This window comes from Myotis daubentonii, chromosome 3 (assembly GCF_963259705.1).
Source record: "Myotis daubentonii chromosome 3, mMyoDau2.1, whole genome shotgun sequence".
NCBI lineage: Eukaryota > Metazoa > Chordata > Mammalia > Chiroptera > Vespertilionidae > Myotis > Myotis daubentonii.
Window position 1 is genome coordinate 118,760,263 of NC_081842.1, and position 22,373 is coordinate 118,782,635.

The 22,373-nt window shown below is 42.2% G+C and overlaps 1 protein-coding gene and 1 pseudogene across 6 annotated transcripts in view; both read left to right on the top strand.

Annotated features, from left to right (window-relative positions):
* Nucleotides 1-22,373, top strand: part of CCDC138 (coiled-coil domain containing 138) — a 201,566-nt gene that overhangs the window by 67,317 nt on the left and 111,876 nt on the right. The gene's annotated exons all lie outside the window — the stretch shown is intronic.
* LOC132229370 (sorting nexin-24-like) lies at nt 8,567-9,374 on the top strand (annotated as a pseudogene).

A 22,373-nucleotide genomic window follows, 5' to 3' on the forward strand; every position in this document is an offset into this window, starting at 1 on the left:
CATGACGGGGTCGCGCCGCAACCTCCCTATTGACCCTGCCTTGAGTGTGACAGGGGTGGTGCCCCAACCCCCCAATCGGCCCTGCTCTGAGCCCGACCAGGGGCTGCACCTAGGGATTGGGCCTGCCCTCTGCCACCCGGGAGCAGGCCTAAGCCAGCAGGTCGTTATCTCCCGAGGGGTCCCAGACTGCTAGAGGGCACAGGCCGGGCTGAGGGACACCCCCCCTTCCCCCCGAGTGCACAAATTTTTGTGCACTGTGCCTCTAGTATAAATTATAAGAGAGAATCATTGATGGCCTGCCTATAACACACCTCCTGCTGGGGTTCGAGATCCCAACTCGGGCATGTGCGATGACCAGCAATCGAACTGTGACCACCTGGTTCTTGGGTTGAAACTCAACCATTGAGCCAAAATGAGGTGGCTGTAAGTTCACTCTTTTTTTTTCTTCTTAATTTTAATAAATCTTTATTGTTCAGATTATTACAGTTGTTCCTCTTTCTTCCCCCATAGCTCCCCTCCACCCGGTTCCAACCCCACCCTCTGCCATTACCCTCCCCCCCGCACACTGTCCTCATCTATAGGTGTACAATTTGTATCTCTTCCTGCACCCCCCACACCCCTTTCCCCCCCAAGAATTGTCAGTCCACTCCATTTCTATGCCCCTGATTCTATTATATTCACCAGTTTACTCTGTACGTAAGATTTTTTATTCACTTGATTTTTAGATTCACTTGTTGATAGATGTGTATTTGTTGTTCATAATTTGTATCTTTACCTTTTTCTTCTTCCTCTTCTTGTTAAAGAATACCTTTCAGCATTTCATATAATACTGGTTTGGTGGTGATGAACTCCTTTAGCTTGTTCTTATCTGTGAAGCTCTTTATCTGACCTTCAATTCTGAATGATAGCTTTGCTGGGTGAAGCAATCTTGGTTGTAGGTTCTTGCTATTCATCCCTTTGAATATTTCTTGCCACTCCCTTCTGGCCTGCATAGTTTCTGTTGAGAAATCAGCTAACAGTCGTATGGGTACTCCCTTGTAGGTAACTGATTTTCTTTCTCTTGCTGCTTTTAAGATTATCTCTTTGTCTTTTGCTCTTGGCATTTTAATTATGATGTGTCTTGGTGTGGTCCTCTTTGGATTCCTTTTGTTTGGGGTTCTCTGCACTTCCTGGACTTGTAAGCCTATTTCTTTCACCAGGTAGGGGAATTTTTCTGTCATTATCTCTCAAATAGGTTTTCAATCTCTTGCTCTCTCTCTTCTTCTGGCACCTTTATAATTTGGATGTTGGTACGCTTGAAGCTGTCCCAGAGGCTCCTTACACTATCTTCGTATTTTTGGATTCTTTTTTCATTTTGCTTTTCCGGTTGGGTGTTTTTTGCTTCTTCGTATTTCAAATCATTGACTTGATTCTTGCGATCCTCTAGTCTGCTGTTGGGAGTCTGTATAATATCCTCCATTTCAGTCAGTGTATGCTTAATTTCCAGTTGGTCCTTTATCATAACCTCGAGGGTCTGACTAGATTTCTTGAGGATCTCACTACATTTTTCGGCGGTCTCACCAGTCTTTTGCAGGGTCTTACTAAATTTATCGGCGGCTTCCAGGAAGTTCTTGAAAAACCTTAAAAGTGATTTTGAACTCTATATCCAGTAGTTTGCTTTCCTCCATTTCTGTCATTTGTGTCCTTTTTCTTTGTTTCCGCATTTTTTATGCTTCCCTGTGTTGGTAAAGTGGTTTTCTGTGCTAAGTGTCCTCTAGGGCCCAGTGGTTCAGCCTCCCCAATTACCTGAGTAGGACACTGTTGGTGCACCCCCTTGTGGTCTTTGTGCACAGTCTTGTTGTAGTTAAGCCTTGATTGTTGTAGGTAACACTGGGAGGGATTGACCTCCAGGCCAATTGGCTATGAGAATCAGCTGTGTCTGCATTGGGAGAACTTCTGTGCTGGAGACACCCCTCCAGGGCAAGACTTGCTTCAATGGGGCTTTGGTGCTCACTGAGTCTGCCCTCTGAGTGTTTCCTTTATGGATCCGAGGAGCTGCAAACTGGATGGTCCTACTCTGACCACTGGGCACAATGGCTCCTGGATCTCTAGGGAGGGGCTAATTTAGCCTCTGCCTGAGTCTATCCAGCAAAAGCCTCCATGCAGGGCTTGGGCGGGGCGGGTCCCACGGGATCAACAGGGCGGTGCTAGCAGTTATGGCTGCCCTCAGAGGCCTCTCTTTCTCAGTGTCCCGGCAGTTGCTGCAAGCACCTTCGAGAGAAAGCTGCCCTTGAGTTCCGACTGATGCCAGACAGTCCCGCTTCTCCCGTATGAGTCTGAGTCCCCAGAGACTGGCTCGGAACTGGAGCTCAGAGCCTGAGACTCCCTCCCGATTGAAAAAGACAACCGCTCCATCAGCCGTGAGCCTGCTCTGCATGCGCCTCTGTACCTTAGTATTTTACTTCCGCACCTCCTCTGAGTCTTGGTATGCTTTTCTTTTTCCTTCTAGTTGTAGAATTTCCACTCAGCCAGCCTTCCTGTGTTTCTGGATGATGTCCCTTCCGTCTTTTAGTTGTATTTTTGAAGTGGTTGTGCGAGGCAGCAAACTCCGGTGTTTACGTATGCCGCCATCTTGGTTTCCTTCCTTATTAGTTCTTTTTTAAAGCTTCAGTCTCCCTGGTAAAGTACTCATTTTATTCATTGATTTATTTTCTGAATGGACTGAATTGCCTATCAGTATTTTCTTGCATCTTGTTGAGTATTTTTAAAACTGCAATCTTCAAATCTCCGTCATTTACTTAACATATTTCCATATGTTCCAGCTTACTTTCTGGAGAATTTTCATTCTTTTGGTCATCCTCCTTATTGTGGTTCTTCATGGTATCTGATGTCCTCCTTTGCTTTCTCATTTATCTCTGAAGAGGTCTTTCCACTATTTTCCAATACATGGCTCTGAATTGCAAGACTGATACCTCTGTTGTCTCTCATTCCTGAACTTTTGCGGCTTCCGTAAGTCAGCACAGCTGCACTGTTTGGTGGTACAGTTTGTTTTGTCCTCACCATAATGATGACCTCTGACCTCTAGGGGGCCTGCCCCAAGCACTTCTCCTGGAGATCAGTCACAGAGGGAAACAGCAGTTTACTGCAATAGCTCTTGATTTATAGATAATATTCTCCTGGACCCAACTCCAAGAGCCACGGAAGGTGGGTTTTGGGAGTCCAAGTGGTGGCAGGGCTCTGTGGTTCCATCTCTTTGTCTGAAACTCCACTGTCTGGCCCGACAGTGGAAAGGTGCATGGCAAAACCCCATGCTCTGTCAGGCATCTACTGACTCAGACACTGTTTTCTCCCTTACCACTCGCCCTACTGGGCTGTCTCCCCCCCTCACAGCTCTGTTCTTCCCAGCTGAAGGCAGCACCTGCTACCACCTGCTTCCTCCCTTCTCCAGGCAGAGCTGCGAGTTCTGGCTGCAAGGCTGTGTCTGTGGGCCATCTACACTTTCCTCCTTTCTCCTCTCCCCATTTATTCCTGGTTGCCCATCTTTAGAAGTTTCAATGTGTAGGTCTCTCAGGCATGTATCTGTGTTTGAACAGGCATTTCTTTATTGAGTTACTGGAGGCCTGGTGCACGAAATTCGTGCATTTGGGGGGGCGGTCCCTCAGCCTGGCCTGTGTTCTCTTGAAGTCTGGGAGCCCTTCGGACATCGTTAGCACTGCTGTGGAGGTGGGAGAGGCTCCCACCACCACCACTGCGCTTGCCAGCAGTGAGCCCAGCTTCTGGCTGAGCAGTGCTCCCCCTGTGGGAGTGCACTGACCACCAGGGGGCAGCTGCTGTGTTGAGCGTTTGTCCCCTGGTGGTCAGTGCGTGTCATAGTGACCGGTTGTTCCTCCATTGGGCCAAAACTGGCTCTCCAACATCTCCTGAGGGGTCCTGGATTGCAAGAGGGTGCAGGCGACGCTGAGGGACCTCACCGGTGCACAATTGGGGCTGGGAGGGACATGGTAGGTTGGCCAACTGTGGAGGGATCACGGGAGGGCTCCAGGGTGTGTCTGGCCTGTCTCGTTCAGTCCCAATCGGTCAGACCCCAGCAGCAAGCTAACCTACCAGTAGGAGTGTCTGCCCCCTGGTGGTCAGTGCACGTAATAGCGAGCAGTTGAGCAGCCTTTAGCATATCATTAGCATATTATGCTTTGATTGGTTGAGTGGGCGACCGGCTGACCGGACACTTAGCATATTAGGCTTTTATCATCTCTAATAAGAAAAGCATAATTCATATGCTAATTATACCGGACAGTGGAATGACCTTCCGGTTAAAGCCGGGGCTGTGAGGGCGGAGGCAAGCTGCCACAGCTGCAAAGACCAAGCCCTCTCACAAATTTTGTGCATCGGGCCTCTCGTCTATAATAATAAAAGCATAATATGCTAATTAGACCAGATGTCCTTCTGGATGACCATCCGGATGAAGCCGGGGCTGCAAGGGAAGCCCGTGTCCTGGGTGCCGGAGGGAAGCCAGTGCTGGCAGCCAGGGGAAGGAAGGCCTACTCTTGCAAGAATTTTGTGCATCGGTCCTCTAGTATAGGATATTTGGTTAATGTGTTGAAATTTCAGAGCGAGCGACCAAGGGGCTGTCACATGGCAGAAATGAATTAAGGTCACTAATCAGGTGACCTTCAGTTAGAGGTTAACCAGGATTATCTGGGTGGGCTCTGTAATCACAGGAGCTCTTTAAACTAGACAAAAGAGGCAGAGGAACAGATTAGAGACTTAGTTCATCCTTGCTGGCTTTAAAGAGGCAATAAGAAGGCCAAGACCTAAGAAATGCCATCACTTATAGAAACTAGGATTTGCCTTCTGTTGATATCTGGTAAGGAGACAGGAATCAGTCCTACAACCACAGGGAACTGAATGTTGCTAGCAATTTGAATAAACAAAGAAATTAACAAAAATGGACCCTCCTCTAGCCTCCAGAAAGGAATGCAGCTCTGCTGACACCTTGATTTTTAGCTGTTTTAGACTCATATCAAATTTTTGACCTGCAGAACAATAAGATGATAAATTTGCATTCTTTAAATGGGTAAGATTTTACTAACTTGTTAAGGGAGCAGTAGGAAACAAATACACCTCTATTTATAATTTTGTCTCTTTTTGCACCTATTTCAACTATATTGTCTACCTCTAGCAATAATTTGGAAGTAGCTGCTAATTAGGAAGGGCTACACTATTAAAGTTCTGTGGAGAAATTTCATTTGTTAGAACTCGATGTGATAGTGTAGTAATAGGATGTTAAGGCTAACAATTGACATCTTTAACAAATGTAATACGATCATTTGTTTTAATATCATTAATGGCATAAGAGGAGATTATTTCGTTCATGTTTACCACAGGATGCTTTTTATTCTTAAATATAATTTATTGATTTATTCTGGATACACAATTTTTATTTATCCTAGATTCTTTATTAAAATATTACTTCTAATTCATGGTTACCAACCTATTAGTAAAGGTAAAATAATCTTAAAACTTATGAATAGCCTTCTTAATAGACTAAAAGAAAGAGAAATAGTATCAAATAAGTAGATTAATTGAATACTCTTGTGGCCTACACAAGCAAATATTAAGATTTTTTTCTGCATATGTACAATTTATAGTTATCAAATAATGCAACCTCTTTTTGAAACTTTTACAGTAGCATTATTGTATGGAACTTTGTTTATTGTATTTATATTAAGTATATATAGTAGTATGACTCAGATATTTTTGCCAAATAACCTCTTTCCAAATTACTTTTTAAAACTCCTCATGAATTTTGCTGTATATATTTTTTTATATTTGTGACACAGTGTCAAGTATTGATTAAAAGAAAAAATCTATTGGGGACTAAATGTGGTAAATTAGGTAGATGATCAAAGTGGTATACCTCATAAGAGTGATTTTCTTGTGTAACTGAAAAATAGAGAGGTGGAATGTTTTCAAAAAATTGAGAAAAGAGTAATTAACTCCAACACTAAGTGGAATCTGCTAAGATATATTAAAAATGGTGGTTAAAAAAATATCTGTAGAAGATTGCTGTCATCAAGATGGCAGAATATTGATGGTGGTTAAAAAAATATCTGTAGAAGATTGCTGTCATCAAGAAGCTCCCGGTCATAGTTCCCCAGCAGAGACACAGAGTTAACAATATACCATCAAAACATATTTGTAGGAATTCTAGAGACTATTTGAGAATCTGTAGCACCCTGGCCAGCATATAACTAGGAAGAGACTCCATTAAAAGGAATAGGAAAGTTTCTGGCATTTTGAATGTGTCTGCCTTTTCTTGTGTAGCATAGTGCAATCTGGAAAGAACACTCTCATACTGTAGCTCAAGCATGTCAAACTCACAGCCTGCGGGCCACATGCAGCCCACAATGAATATTTTTGTGGCCCAGCCAATATAATGGTATGTAAGAAATGTTTTAATAAAAATTTTGTAACTTCATTTTTATAATATCCTGTTATACATAATTATTAATAATGAACTACAACATTCACTAATGATTGATTACTATAATCGTGTTGCATTCATTTCCCTTATGTGCCGGCGCACCATTTCTTTCCACTAATACTAGCAGCTAATATTTTAGTAGCTGATTGCCACGTCATTAGTCTTGGACTGACTTGTTTGGTGTGCACAACAGGAAATATTTCACTTTCAGAGAACAAGGAAAATAGGTTTATTTCCATTACACTTATTAATTTGTGCAGTTATTCAGTGTCTGGTAAGTTAATGTTCAAGAAAAAATATTAATTTTCATTAAAATGTTGTATTATTTTATGTTAATGATTACTCATTTTAGCCTGTTATATTCAAGCATGTCTCTATCGAAATAAACCTACATTTCTATATAAATTGAAACTTTGGTTTTTTTGTGGCCCACATAGACTTAAACTTTTTTTATTTGGCCCATGTTAGCCTTTGAGTTTGACATACTGCTGTAGCTCCTCCCTTGGGACAGAAACAAAAGTAGACTATGTGTCCAGCATTTTAGCTTCTCAGGGACTATCTACAGGACTGGTTTGTCTTTCACCTGACTCACTGTGCTGATGAGAACAAGGCATTATTTGAAACCTCAGAAAATAAAGATGAGGACTGCAGTACATTAGAGTAACTTAGAGCTATACTTCCACAGGAAATGGCTAGGTAGAAAGAGATTATGGCCTCCTGAGAGATGAGTAGCCACATTGGAAATTAAGGCAATTAAAGGCACACATCCCTAGAAAAGTTACGAATGGAACAACTGAGAGGCCCTGGCCATGAAGCTCAGTTGGTTAGAAGCATTGTCATGATATGTCAAGGTTTCAAGTTTGATCCTCAATTAGGGCACATACAAGAATCAACCAATGAATACATAAGTAATGTGGAATCACAAATCAATATTTCTGTCCCTGAAATGAATAAAATTTTTTAAAAGCTTTTGAAAAAAGAATGTCTACCTGGACACATTGGTGAAGGTCTTCTGCACAAAGTCATTCAGTCGTAAATACTGGGAGAGTGGAGATTAAAAATAGTGGAGGAGTAAATGGATGCAACAGAAACATGCTCCCGGGACCAAACTGGAATTCCAACTGAAATACAAAAAAACCACCCTGAATAATCAATTAACTGAAGGCTGGCTGGAGAGAACCCTGATAACCAAGGACAGAAAGTGGAGACTACATAGAGGCAGACCTTTCCTTTGAGGCATTTTTTGCCTGGAGGAAGACAGTTGATCCACTCTATTGGAACACCCCTTACCCCACAGTGTGGAGTTTCTGAGATCACTTGAGAGACTGAGAATAACAGTTAGCCACCATCCAGAGGCAGTTGCCCCACCTTGTTGGAAACCCTCTCATCACCTGTGGGGACGATTGCCTGAGGGCTACTCAACACTGAATCTAATCAGTCTCTAGGTAGATGTGGATCTCTGGAGGCTTTGTGTCTTTGCCTCATCTAGTTAGTCAAAACAGTATTTGGCACTGTTCTGCACTAGAGAATGGGAGGTGTAGCAGATCTACCTAATACAGCAGTTCTCAACCTGTGGATCGCGACCCCTTTGGGGGTCGAACGATCCTTTCACAGGGGTCGCCTAAGACCATCGGAAAACACATATATAATTACATACTGTTTTTGTGATTAATCACTATGCTTTAATTATGTTCAATTTGTAACAATGAAATTGGGGGTCACCACAACATGAGGAACTGTATTAAAGGGTCGCGGCATTAGGAAGCTGATTTAGAGTTCAGCATGATGCTAAAGATGCCCAACAGCATGAGAAAAGATATAGTAACTATGAAAAAAGAATAGGCAGAAATAAAGAGTGACATAGCACTAATAAAGAATACATTGGCAGCTGGTCTCCACAGCCTTTTAGTCATAGAACCTGGGTGCCCGAGGTCCCAAGCTCCTGTTCCTTGGCCCCTGGAATGTGCAGGTTTGGGATCCCAGAGGACCTTGGTCCATGCTGTGTAGCCTTGGGTGGGAGGCAGGGTAGTGGGCCGGGGTAGAGCAGTGGCCGTGAGCCGTGAGCCATCCCTGTGAGATCTCTGCCGGCTACCAGGCACAGCCATGGAGGTCTACATCCCATCCTTTCGCTACAAGGAGAGTGACCTGGAACAGGGATACATGGTGTTTAAGATATAAATGTTATTGAATGGAAGAAAATGTTTTGTTGAGAAAAGGTACAGCGAATTTCATGCCTTGCACAAAAAGTTTAAGAAATATATTAAAACTCAAGAAATCCCTTCAAAACATCTGAGGAACTGGGTCCCAAAAATGTTGGAATAACAATAAGGTTTGGAAACATTTATAGGCTGACATTTTAGAAAATGAAGAACTTCCCAAACTCTTCCTTCATTTCCTAAACATACGGCATTTGCCTTCTCTACCAAAGGCAGAGAGTTGTGGATCTTTTTGAGGAGACAGAATCTGAAGAGTCAAGCAAACTGTCCCACCAGCTGGTGCTGCTGTTTCTCTGGAATCCATACGTCTTGCCTGCAGCCAGCGATTTTCCAAATGTAGTTATTGAAGAAGTTCTCCATGGGATCTTCTACACACACCTGCAGCCCAGGTAGAGAGCCTGCAGGGCCAGAAGAAGCTGAAGACTGTTTCAAGATTGTAGTCAAGGAAATCGATAATCTACCTATTTAATTTAACCTAAACTCTATGACATAGCAGCTCTAGCTATTGGTGAAATTCAAAGTCCCAGCTTCATTCAGGGCAGGGATATTTCCATTAGAATGGTGCCTTTAAAAATAGAAACTAACCAGGGCTGAGGTGAAGTTAAGGCCAAATGTTCAGGAAGTAGAATATAGCTGCCAATTCAGAAACATGAACAGGAGTCTTGGGAAGATTCCCAGGAGCACCCAGAGCAACAAGACCAAGTGACTCTCGACCTTAGTTGGACCATCTGCTAATTGAAAATCTTATCCTGAATCATACTGAGACTGATCAACTCCAGTAACTTTCTGGTTCAGATTTTGTCAGACACTAATGTTTTCATTATGAGGTTTTCTCAGCCAGGGATAGATACATTCTGAAGTGCTGGGACCAGCAGCACAGAAACACACACTGCTGACTGTAAGGAAGGCACTAAACTGGAAATTAAATTGTTCAATCTCTCACTTAAAGTCCTCTAGAAGTTTTTTTATATATTTAGGTATTCCTATATTGGCTGCAAATATGTTTACCAGGGTTATATCCTCTGGTTGGATAAATCCCTTTAGTATTATGTAGTGACCTTTGTTGTCTCTTGTAATGGCCTTCATTTAAAAGTCTATTTTGTTGGATATGAGTATTGCTACTCCAGCTTTTTTTTCTTTTCCATTTGCATGGAATTTTTTTTTTTTCCATCCCTTAACTCTCATCGTGTGTGTTTTGTTTTGAGGTGTGTCTCTTGTAGACAGCATATAGTTGGGTCGTGTTTTTGTATCCATTCAGCTACCCTATGCCTTTGTTTGGAGCATTTAATCCATTTATATTTAAGGTTATTATTGATAGGTACTTATTAGTTTTTAAAAATATATATATTTTTTATTAATTTCAGAGAGTTAGGGAGAGGAAGAGATAGAAACATCAATGACGAGTGATCATTGATCGGCTGCCTCCTGCACGCCCCCCACTGGGGATCAAGCCCGCAACCCAGGCATGTGCCCTTGACCGGAATCGAACCCCAGACCCTTTAGTCCACAGGCCAACACTCTATCCACTGAGCCAAACTGGCTAGTGCGATAAGTACTTATTTGTTGTCATTTTACTTCTGTATGGCTAGCTTTCTCTCTTTGTTTCTTCTTATTACAGTAGTCGCTTTAGCATTTCTTGTAATGCTGGGTTGGTGGTGATAAATTTCTTTAGCCTTTTTTTGTCTGGGAAGCTCTTTATTTGACCCTCTGTTTTGAATGATAGCCTTTCTGGATATAGTAATATTGGTCTCAGATCCTTGATTGCTGTTGGCACAGAAGTGGGTGGGTTTGACCCTCAGGTTAATTGGCTGTGGGAATGGCTGTGACTACAGTGGATGAGCTTTTGTGTAGTGACTGACCCCATGGAGTACGATTTGCTTTAAAAAAGCTCTGTTGTCTGCTGAGTGCACCCTTTGGGTGTGTCATTTTGGAGCAGATTGGGTGGTTCTCTTTGTGATTTGAAATTGGCCACCAGCTATGTTAGTTGTGGGGCCTCTTTGGGGATATCTGGTGCCGGCCAAAGTGAGCTGCTGCCTATGCGTAACATTGGGCCACGTGGTAGGTGCTACTGTGTGATCTCATGTTGGTTACTATTTGCGCTGAGGTCGCTAGTGCTTGGGAAAGGCCATGTTGTGAACTGAGACTGGCTGCCACTACTGCTGGGGTTGGGGCCCCTTAGGAAAGGTACTGGGCACATTGCGGCCAGCCACTGCTTGTTTGGAGTTTGCGGACCTTTGAGAGATTTTAAGAACATCTGCAGTGTGGGCCAAGGTTGGATACTTTTGAGGAACAGCCTCTGCAAAAGGTTCTGTCCAATGTGCGAATTTTGTATGATGAGGTCTCTGGGAATCACTTGGTTGGAGAAAGTAGTATTAGGTTGATGTAGACTCAGACTTGGCACTGGACTATGCATGTTGGCTGGGCAAATGGACGGCTCAACATAGGAAAAATAGCATCTGTCAGCCCTGCTAAGGGAGAGCTTCTTGAGCCCTCGAACTTAAGTCAGGCAACTCAGTTCCTCCCCATACATCCTTGGTTCTTTTTGAGCTGCTGTCACTTTGCTGAACCTTAGGATAGCTGTTTTTAAATAAGTAAGTCTCTACTCAGGTTTTATTATAATTTTAAAAAAATACCTTTTTATTGATTTCGGAGTGAGGAAAGGAGAGAGTTAGAGAGAGAGAAACCTCCATAAATATAAAAGCGTAAGCGACCGGAATGCTGGAACGCCTGGAATTACTGGTCGCTCTGACACGCACTGACCGCCAGGGGGCAGATGCTCAATGCAGGAGCTGCCCCCTGGTGGTCAGTGCACTCCCACAGCCAACCTCCCGTGGCCAGCCAACCTCCCCTGGTCCCTCCACCCATCCAGCAGGCCCCAGCCGGAAAGCCCTGATTGGCCCTGATTGCTGGCCAAGCCTATGGACCCCACCTGTGCACAAATTTCATGCACTGTTCCTCTAGTCCAGGGGTGGGCAATCTTTTTGACTCGAGGGCCACAATGGGTTCTTAAACTGGACCGGAGGGCCGGAACAAAAGCATGGATGGAGTGTTTGTGTGAACTAATATAAATTCAAAGTAAACATCATTACATAAAAGGGTACGGTCTTTTTTTTCAATAGTTTTATTCATTTCAAACGGGCCGGATCTGGCCCGCGGGCCGTAGTTTGCCCACGGCTGCTCTAGTCAGTGATGAAAGAGAATCATTGATTGGCTGCCTCCTGCATTCCCTGTATTGGGGAACACATCTGCAATCTGGGCATATGCCCTGACCAGGAATCAAAGCCTGACCTCCTGGTTCATGGATTGACACTCATCCACTGAGCCACACCAATTGGGCTATACTCAGGTTTTTTACATGGATGCTTGGGTCTATAGCAGCCCTTTGTCTCAAGGGGCCAGAGTTGCCACTGTTTTTCACAGCCAGATGTTGTAGGTACTCTTTCCTGGCACTGGTGGTCCAGGTTGGGGAGCCCAGTGTGAGGCTGGAACTTTTTGCTCCTTGGTGGGATTATCTGTAGCCGTATGCCCCTCCTAATTCTTAACTGGCACATGTGTGTGGGACCAGACTGTTTTACATCTGCACCCTTCTTACCAGTCTTGATGTGGTTTTTCCTTTATGCCCATACTAGAGGCTTTGTGCACAAATTCGTGCACATGTGGAGTCCCTCAGCCTAGCCAGCGATTGGGGCCGATCAGGAGGTTGGCGGGCCGGAGGGGAGGGATCGTGGGAGGTTGGCCAGCTGGCCCCCTATTGAGTTCGATAGAGGGGATAGCTGGCCAGGGGGAGGGACCGTGGGAGGTTGGCAGGCCACAGGAGGTTGGTTGTGGGAGCGCACTGACCACCACGGTGCAGTTCCTACGTGAGCGTCTGCCCCTGGTGGTCAGTGCACGTCATAGCGACCGGTTGTTCAGTCAACCAGTCATTTGGTCTCTTAGGCTTTTATATATATAGACTAGAGGCCCAGTGCACAAAAACTTGTGCACTCGGGGGGGGGGGGTCCCTCAGCCCAGCCTGTGCCCTCTCACAGTTTGGGACCCCTCGGGGGATGTCCACCTGCTGGCTTAGGCCCGCTCCCCAGGGGATCGAGCCTAAGTTGGCAGTCAGACATCCCTCCGGCAGCCCGGGAGCCCTCGGGGGATGTCCACTTGCCAGCGGGGAGCAAGCCTAAGCTGCAGTCAGACATCCTTAGCACTGCTGAGGAGGCGGGAGAAGCTCCTGCCACCACCACTGTGCTGGCAGCCGTCAGCCTGGCTTGTGGCTGAGCAGAGCTCCCTCTGTGCAAGCGCACTGACCACCAGGGGGCATCTCCTGCATTGAGCGTCTGCCCCCTGGTGGTCAGTGTGTGTCATAGTGACCAGTCATTCCCAGTGGTTCTGCTGTTAGGGTCAATTTGCATATTACCCTTTTATTATATAGGATAGAGGCCTGGTGCACGGGTGAGGGCCGGCTGGTTTGCCCTGAAGGGTCTCCCAGATCAGGGTGGGGGTCCCGCTGGGGTGCCTGGCCAGCCTGGGTGAGGGGCTGATGGCTGTTTGCAGCTGGTCACACCCCCTTCAGGGTGGGGGTCCCCACTGGGGTGCCTGGGCAGCCTGGGTCAGGGCCTGATGACTGTTTGTAAGCTGGTCACACCCCCTTCAGGGTGGGGGTCCCCACTGGGGTGCCTGACCAGCCTGGGTGAGGGACTGATGTCTGTTTGCAGGCTGGTCAAACCCTCCCCCCCCCCTCCCAGCGGGGAACCTTACCCCATGGACATTTGGCCAGCCTGGTGAGGGGCTGATGGCTGTTTTCAGGCTGGCCACACCCCCTTTAGGGTGGGGGGTCCCCACCAGGTTGCCTGGCCAGTCTGGGTGAGGGGCTGAGGGTCGTTTTCAGGCTGGCCAAGCTTCCCGGTGATGGAAGCTCCCAGCCTCTCCTTTTTTTCTTTTTCTTTTTTATTCTGGGATTTATTTACCTTCTATAATTAAAACTTTGTTGCCTTCAGTGGAGCTCAGAGCCGGCCACGGCAGGCGGGAAGCTTGGCTTCCTCCATCACTGGAGCTACCAAGCCTCCTGCTCACTCCAGCTCTGTGGCTGTGTCCGCCATCTTGGTTGAGTTAATTTGCATAGAGTCTCTCTGATTGGCTGGTGGGCATAGCAAAGGTTCTGTCAATTTGCACATTTGTCTTTTATTAGATTAGAGTTTTCTTTCATGGATGCCATGTTCTTTGGAAGCTTGTTTAGACCAAGTTAATAGCCTTTTAGGCTTCCTCCATGTCAACAGGAGTTCTCTTTTTGAATAATAAGAATTATATGTCATAGGGAGAGCATCAGGGTTTTAGAGATGCTTAGGTGGGGCATGGTCAAACAAAGGTTGGGAACCACTGCTTTATTGATTTCATAGAGGAATGGGGAGGGAGAGAGATAGGAACATCAATGATGAGAGAGAATAATTGATCATCTGCCTTCTGCTCGCTCAACACTGGGGATCGAGCCTGCAACCCAGGCATGTGTCCTGATTGGGAATCAACCATGACTTCTGGTTCATAGCTCGATGCTCAACCACTGAGCCACACTGGCCGGTCTACAGTATTATTATTAATGGATGTGTTGTATTATCACTTGCATTCTATGTTAAATTTAGTGATATTAGGCTTACCACCCCAATTCTTCACTAGCACTACTCTGGGTAGTGATCATCACAGACAGCTTCATTTTAGCAAATCCAGTGAACTCTTTTATACCCTCTTCTAAAATAACTTTTTACGCCAGTAACACTAATCACCACTTGAGTTATAAAATTTTCCTGCCTTAGCCCTGGTCAGTGTGGTTGGATTGGTTGAAGCATCATCCTATACACCGAAACTTTGTGGGTTTTTGATTCCCAGTCAGGGTAAATCCAGGAGTAACCATTTGATGTTTTTCTCTCACATCTCTCTTTCTCTCCTCCCCCTTCTCTTCCTTCTCTCTAAAAGTCAATAAAAACATATCTTCAGGTATATGTCTTTGGGTAAGGATAAAAAAAACACACAGAGTATTCCTCCTGCCTTAGAAAAACAGTGCTATCTCTGTCCCCTGGTTTTCCTCCTAGGTCATAGCAGAAAGTTCCTTTCAGATTCGTTTTTTGGTTCTTCCTTTACTATTTCCTAGTCTTACACTTTTTCATTTATTCAAGAAATATTTATATGTCAGATACTCTTCTAGGTATTACTCTAAATCTTTGAATTTTCTTAGGACTCTGACTTTAGCCCTCATTGTGGACTATACACTCTCTTATTCATTCATTTCTAGGGCTTCGATGTCACATAGGTTCTTAAGACATGTGAATCTTTATCTCCAGGTTATATATTACTAATTGAGAACTTGCAGTCCCCTATTGTTAGATTCCAAATCATGAAATTACCTTTAGTCTAGACCTAGCCCTCCTCCTGTATTTCCTCTTGTAGGGAAGGACTTTGTTACCTATCACTCAAGCCCTTAGGTGTTACCCAAGCCCAAAACCTAGCAGTTATCTTTAAAGATTTTTTTAAATTAAATTTATTGGAGTGATATTAGTTAATAAGATTATATGTTTCAAGTGTAAAAAATATATCATCTGTATATTGCATATGTGCTCCTCACCTAAAGTTTAGCCTCCTTCTGTTACCTCTTCATCCTCTCCCCAGTCCCCTTCCCCTCTGGTAACCACCGTACTGTTGTCTGCGTCAATTCATTTTTTTGTTTTGTTTGTTCATTTGTTGCTTTCTGTTTTATATTGCACATATGAGTGAAATCATATGGTTCTCCTTTTTTGTCTGACATTTCACTTGGTATGATATTATCCATCCACATTGTTGCAAGTGGCGGTATTTCATCTTTTATTATGGCTGAGTAGTATTCTATTGTATACAGGGTGGGGCAGAAGTAGGTTTACAGTTTTGAGTATACAAAATATTGTATCATTTTCTTGTATTATTATTTATTAATTATTGTATTACTTTTCATACGGACAACTGTAAATCTACTTTTGCCCAACCCTGTATATGTACCACATCATCTTATCTATCATCCACTGAAGGACACTTGGGTTTCCATGTCTTGACTACCATGAATAATGCTGCAGTGAACATAGCAGTGCATACATCTTTACTAATACTCCCCTCCCCCCCCAGCTATTTTAAGGAAATAGGCAGAAAAGGGATTGTTGGGTCATATGGTAGCTCTATTCTTAATTTTTTGAGGAACCTCCATTCTGTTTCTGTAGTGGCTGTACCAGTTTACATTCCCATTAGCAGTGAATGAGGGTTCATTTTTTTCTACATCTTCCCCAACACTTGTTATTACCTGTCTTGTTCATAATAGCCATTCTAATTCTAATAGGTGTTAGTTAAGTATCTCATTGTGGTTTTGATTTTTCATTTCCCTTATAGTTAGTGAAGTGGAGCATCTTTCATGTATCTGTTGGACATTTGCATGTTTTCTTGGGAAAAGTGTCTGTTTAGATCCTTTGCCCATTTTTTAATTTGATTGTTTGTTGTTGTTTTTTATGTATTTTGGATATTAGCCCCTTATCATTGTTATTGTTTACAAATATCTTCTCCCATATGATTGGTCGCCTTTTTGTTTTGTTGGCAGTTTCTTTCGTTGTGCAGAAGCTTTTTTTTTAATCCTCACCCAAGGATATTTTTTCATTGATTTTTAAAGAGAGAGGAAGAGAGCGAAAAAGACAGAAATATTGATGTGAGAGAAACACATCGATTAGTTGCCTTCTGTATGCAACCAGACCAGGATCCAGGCCAGGGCCCCTGGTAGGTGCACTTGACTGGAATTGAACCTGGGACCCTTTGGTCTGCAGGCCAACACTCTATCCATTGAGTTAAACCGGCTAGGGCAGGGGTGGGCAAACTTTTTGACTCGAGGGCCACAATGGGTTCTTAAACTGGACCAGAGGGCCGGAACAAAAGCATGGATGGAGTATTTGTGTGAACTAATATAAATTCAAAGTAAACATCATTACATAAAAGGGTACGGTCTTTTTTTTTTTTAGTTTTATTCATTTCAAATGGGCCCGATCCAGCCCGCGGGCCGTAGTTTGCCCACGGCTGGGCTAGGGCCTGTGCAGAAGCTTTTTAGTGTGATGTAGTCCTATTCATTTAATTTTGCCTTTATTTCCCTTGCCTTTGGGTCAGTTTTATAAAATCCTCTCTGCGACCAAGGTCTGTAAGTTTTATTACCTATATTTTCTTCCACGTATTTGTTTCAGTTCTTATATTTAGGTCTTTGATTTATTTTGAGTTAATTTTTGTGTATGGTATCAAATAGCAATCTGCTTTCATTGTTTTACATGTGACTTTCCAATTCTTTCAGCACCATTTATTAAAGAGGCTTCCCTCCTCATTGCCTGTTTTTGGCTTCTTTGTTCAAAATTATTTGCCCATATACTTTATACATTATTTCTGGGCTTTCACTTCTGTTCTATTGGTCTTTGTGTCTGTTTTTCTGCCAATACCATGTTGTTTTGATTACTGTTGCTTTGTAGTATAGTTTGAAATCAGAGTATGATACCTTCCACTTTGTTCTTTTATCTCAGGATTGCTTTTCCTATTCATGGTTTTCTGTTGTTCCCTACAAATTTGATGATTTTTTTGTTCTATTTCTTTGAAAAAATGCCATTGGTATTTTGGGGGGGATTGCATTAAATCTGTATATTGCTTTGGGAAATTTGGCCATTTTAATTATTTTTATTTACTCAGTACATTAACACAGAATATCTTTTCATTTCTGCGTGTCTTCTTCAAATTTTTAAAATAAAGTTCTGTAGTTTTTAGTGTATAGGTTCTGCATGTCCTTTGTTAAGTTTATTCCTAGGTATTTTATTCTTTTGTTGCAATTTCTTTTTTTTTCTTTTCTTTTTTTAAATATATTTTATTGATTTTTTACAGAGAGGAAGGGGGAGAGATAGAGAGTTAGAAACATCGATGAGAGAGAAACATCGATCAGCCGCCTCCTGCACATCTCCTACTGGAGATGTGCCCGCAACCCAGGTACATGCCCTTGACCGGAATCGAACCCGGGACCCCTCAGTCCACAGGCCGATGCTCTATCCACTGAGCCAAACCGGTTTTGGCTGCAATTTCAAATATAATTGTTTTTATTTCTTTTTCTTAAATGTCTTTATTACTATATAGGGACTCAGTGGATTTTTTGTACATTGATTTTGTATCCTCCATGCACATTGATTTTGTACCCTACAACTTTACTGTGTTTGTTTATTGTTTCTAATAGCTTTTTCGTGTTCTCTTTAGGGTTTTCTATATAAAGGGTCATTTGCAAAATTTGACAATTTTACTTCTTCATTCCCATTTTGGATGCCTTTCGTTTTTTCATTTACCTGATTGCTCTGTCTAGAACTTTCAGTACTGTGTGGAATAAAAGTGGTGAGAGTGGGCATCCTTGACTTGTTCCTGATCTTAGAGAAAAAGCTTTCAGTGTTTCTTTTTCTTTTTTTTTTTTTTATTGTTTTATTGCTTAAAGTATTACAAAGAGTATTACATGTCTCCTTTTTTTCCCGCCCTTAACAATCCCCCGGCCTCCCCTATCCCCCAGTGTCTTATGTCCATTGGTTATGCTTATATGCATGCATACAAGTCCTTCGATTGATCTCTTAACCCCCCCCCCCCCCCCCCGCCCGCCCTACAACCCTCCCCGGCTTTCCCGCTGTAGTTTGACAGTCTGTTCGAGGCAGCTCTGCCTCTGTATCTATTTTTGTTCATAAGTTTATAATGGTCTTTATTATCCATGAGTGAGTGAGATCATGTGGTGTTTTTCCTTCATTGACTGGCTTATTTCACTTAGCATAATGCTCTCCAGTTGCATCCATGCTGGTGCAAATGGTAAGAGTTCCTTCTTTTTTACAGCAGCATAGTATTCCATTGTGTAGATGTACCACAGTTTTCTAATCCATTATTCTACTGATGGGCACTTAGGCTGTTTCCAGATCTTAGCTATGGTGAATTGTGCTGCTATGAACATAGGGGTGCATATATCCTTTCTGATTGGTGTTTCTGATTTCTTGGGATATATTCCTAGAAGTGAGATCACAGGGTCAAATAGGAGTTCCATTTGTAGTTTTTTGAGGAAACTCCATACTGTCCTCCATAGTGACTACACCAATCTGCATTCCCACCAGCAGTGCACGAGTGTTATTTTTTTCCACATCCTCCCCAGCACTTGTCATTTGTGGATTTGTTGATGATAGCCATTCTGACAGGTATGAGATGGTACCTCATTGTTGTTTTGATTTGCATCTCTCGGATGATTAGTGACTTTGAGCAAGTTTTCATATGTCTCTTGGCTTTCTGAATGTCCTCTTTTGAAAGGTGTCTATTTAGGTCCTTTGCCCATTTTTTGATTGGGTTGTTTATCTTCCTTTTGTTAAGTTGTATGAGTTCCCTATAAATTTTGGAGATTAGGCCCTTATCAGATAAAACATTGGCAAATATGTTTTCCCACAAAGTGGGCTTTCTTGTTGTTTTGTTGATGGTTTCTTTTGCTGTGCAGAAGTTTTTATTTTGATGTAGTCCCATTCGTTAATTTTCTCTTTAGTTTCCAATGCCCTAGGAGCTGTATCGGTGAAGAAATTGCTTCGGCATATGCTTGAGATTTTGTTGCCTTTGGATTCCTCTAGTATTTTTATAGTTTCCCATCTTACATTTAAGTCCTTTATCCATTTTGAGTTTATTTTTGTGTATGGTGTAAGTTGGTGGTCTAGTTTCATTTTCTTGCATGTATTTGTCCAATTTTCCCAACACCATTTATTGAAGAGACTGTCTTGACTCCATTTTATGTTCATGCCTCCTTTTTCGAATATTAATTGAGCGTATTGGTTGGGGCTGATTTCTGGGCTCTCTATTCTATTCCATTGATCTATATGTCTGTTCTTGTGCCAGTACCAGGCAGTTTTGAGAACAGTGGCTTTGTAATACAGCTTGATATCTGGTATTGAGATCCCACCTACTTTGTTCTTTCTCAGGATCGCTGCAGCTATTCGGGGTCGTTTTTTATTCCAGATAAATTTTTGGAGAGTATGTTCTAGGTCTGTGAAATATGTCGTTGGTATTTTAATGGGAAGTGCGTTGAATTTATAGATTGCTTTGGGCAGTATGGACATTTTAATGATGTTGATTCTACCAATCCAAGAACAGGGTATGTTCTTCCATCTGTTTATGTCTTCCTCTACCTCTTTTTTTCAACGTCCTGTAGTTTTCTGGGTAGAGGTCTTTTACCTCCTTAGTTAAGTTTATTCCTAGGTAGCTTAACTTTTTTGGCGCGATGGTAAATGGGATTTTTTTTTAGTCTCTCTTTCTGTAAGTTCACCTTTGGTATATAGAAATGCCATAGATTTCTTGGCATTAATTTTGTATCCTGCTACATTGCCGAATTCATTTCTTAAGTCTAATAGTTTTTTGATGGAGTCTTTAGGATTTTTTTATGTATAATATCATGTCATCTGCAAATAAGAACAGTTTTATTTCTTCTTTTACAATTTGGATGCCTTTTATTTCTTCTTCTTGTCTAATTGCAATGGCTAATACTTACAGTACTATGTCGAACAGGAGTGGTGAGAGTGGGCATCCCTGTTTTGTTCCTGTTCTTAGGGCAAATGGTGTTAGTTTTTGTCCATTGAGTATGATGTTGGCTGTGGGTTTGTCATATATGGCTTTTATTATGTTGAGGTAAGATCCTTCAATTCCCACCTTGCTGAGAGTTTTTATCAAAAATGGGTGTTGGATTTTGTCAAATTCTTTTTCTGTATCAATTGATATGACTATGTGTTTATTTCTTTCAATTTGTTTATGTGATGTATCATGTTTATTGATTTGCGGATATTGTACCATCCATCCTTGCATCCCTGGGATAAATCCTACCTGGTCGTTGTGTATGATCTTTCTGATGTAATGTTGGATCCAATTTGCTAAGATTTTGTTGAGGATTTTGGCATCTATGTTCATGAGGAATATTGGCCTGTAATTCTCTTTCATTGTGTTGTCTTTACCTGGTTTTGGTATTAGGGTGATGCTGGCTTCATAGAATGAGCTTGGAAGTGTTCCTTCCTCTTGGATTTTTTGTAGTAGTCTGAGGAGGTTAGGTTTTAGTTCTTCATTGAATGTTTGGTAAAACTCCCCTGTGAAGCCGTCTGGTCCTGGGCTTTTGTTTGCTGGAAGCTTTTTAATGAGTGCTTCAATTTCTTCCATAGTTATTGGCCTATTGAGATTTTTAGATTCTTCCTGATTGAGTTTTGGAATGTTGTATTTTTCTAGGAATATGTCCATTTCCTCCAGGTTGTCTAGTTTGTTGGAGTAGAGTTGTCCATAGTATTTTTTAACAATCATTTCTATTTCTGTGGGGTCTGTTGTTATTTTGCCTCTATCGTTTCTGATCTTGTTGATTTGGGTCCTTTCTCTTTGCTTCTTCTTGAGTTTGGCTAGAGGTTTGTCAATCTTGTTTATCCTTTCAAAGAACCAGCTCTTTTTTTCATTGATTTTCCGTATTGTTTTTTTGGTCTCCATGTCATTTATTTGTGCTCTAATCTTTATTATCTCTTCCTTCTGCTCACTCTTGGGTTTTCATGTTGCTCTCTTTCTAATTCTATGAGTTGTAGAGTTAGATGATTTACTACCATTCTTTCTTGTTTGTTGAGATAGGCCTGTAGAGCTATAAACTTCCCTCTCAGGACTGCTTTCATTGTGAACCATAGGTTTTGGATTGTTGTGTTTTCATTGTCATTAGTTTCCAGGATGTTTTTAATTTCTTCTTTGATCTCATTGGTAACCCAATCAATATTTAATAACATGCTATTCATCTTCCCAGTGTTTGAGTATTTTGAGTTGTTTTTATTGTAGATTATTTCTAATAGTATGCCCTTGTGGTCTGAGAAGATGCTTGGTATGATTTCAATCTTCTTGAATTTGGGGAGACTTTGTTTGTGACCCAATATGTGGTCTATTTTTGAATATGTGCCATGAGCCCTTGAGAAGAAGGTATATTCTGTGGCTTTGGTGTGAAGTGTTCTGAAGATGTCAATTAAGTCCATCTGATCTAGTGAGTCATTTAGGATTGCTGTTTCTTTGCTGATTTTTTGTCTAGAGGATTTCTCCAGTGATGTCAGTGGTGTATTAAAGTCCCCTACTATGATTGTATTGTTGTCGATCTCTCCTTTGATATCTTCCAGGAGTTTTTTTTATGTATTTGGGTACTCCTGCATTGGGTGCATATATGTTTATCAGGGTTATGTCTTCGTGTTGTATTTATCCCTTTAGTATTATGAAGTGGCCTTCCTTATCTCTTCTTATGGCCTTCACTTTGAGGTCTATTTTGTCAGATATAAGTATTGCTACCCTAGCTTTTTTTTTCATTTCCATTTGCCTGAAAGATATTTTTCCATTCCTTCACTTTCAGTTTGTGTGAGTCCCTTCTTCTGAGGTGGGTCTCTTGTAGACAGTATATATATGGGTCATGTTTTTTTATCCATTCAGCCACTCGATGTCTTTTGGTTGGAGCATTTAGTCCATTTACGTTTAAAGTTATTATTGAAAGGTACTTGTTTGTAGCCATTTCTTTTTGTGTGTGGCTGTTTTCTTTCTGAGCTTTTTATTTCTTCTTTTCACACCAGTCCTTTTAGCATTTCTTCCATTGCCGGCTTGGTGGTGATCAACTCCCTTAGCCTTTTTTTGTCTGT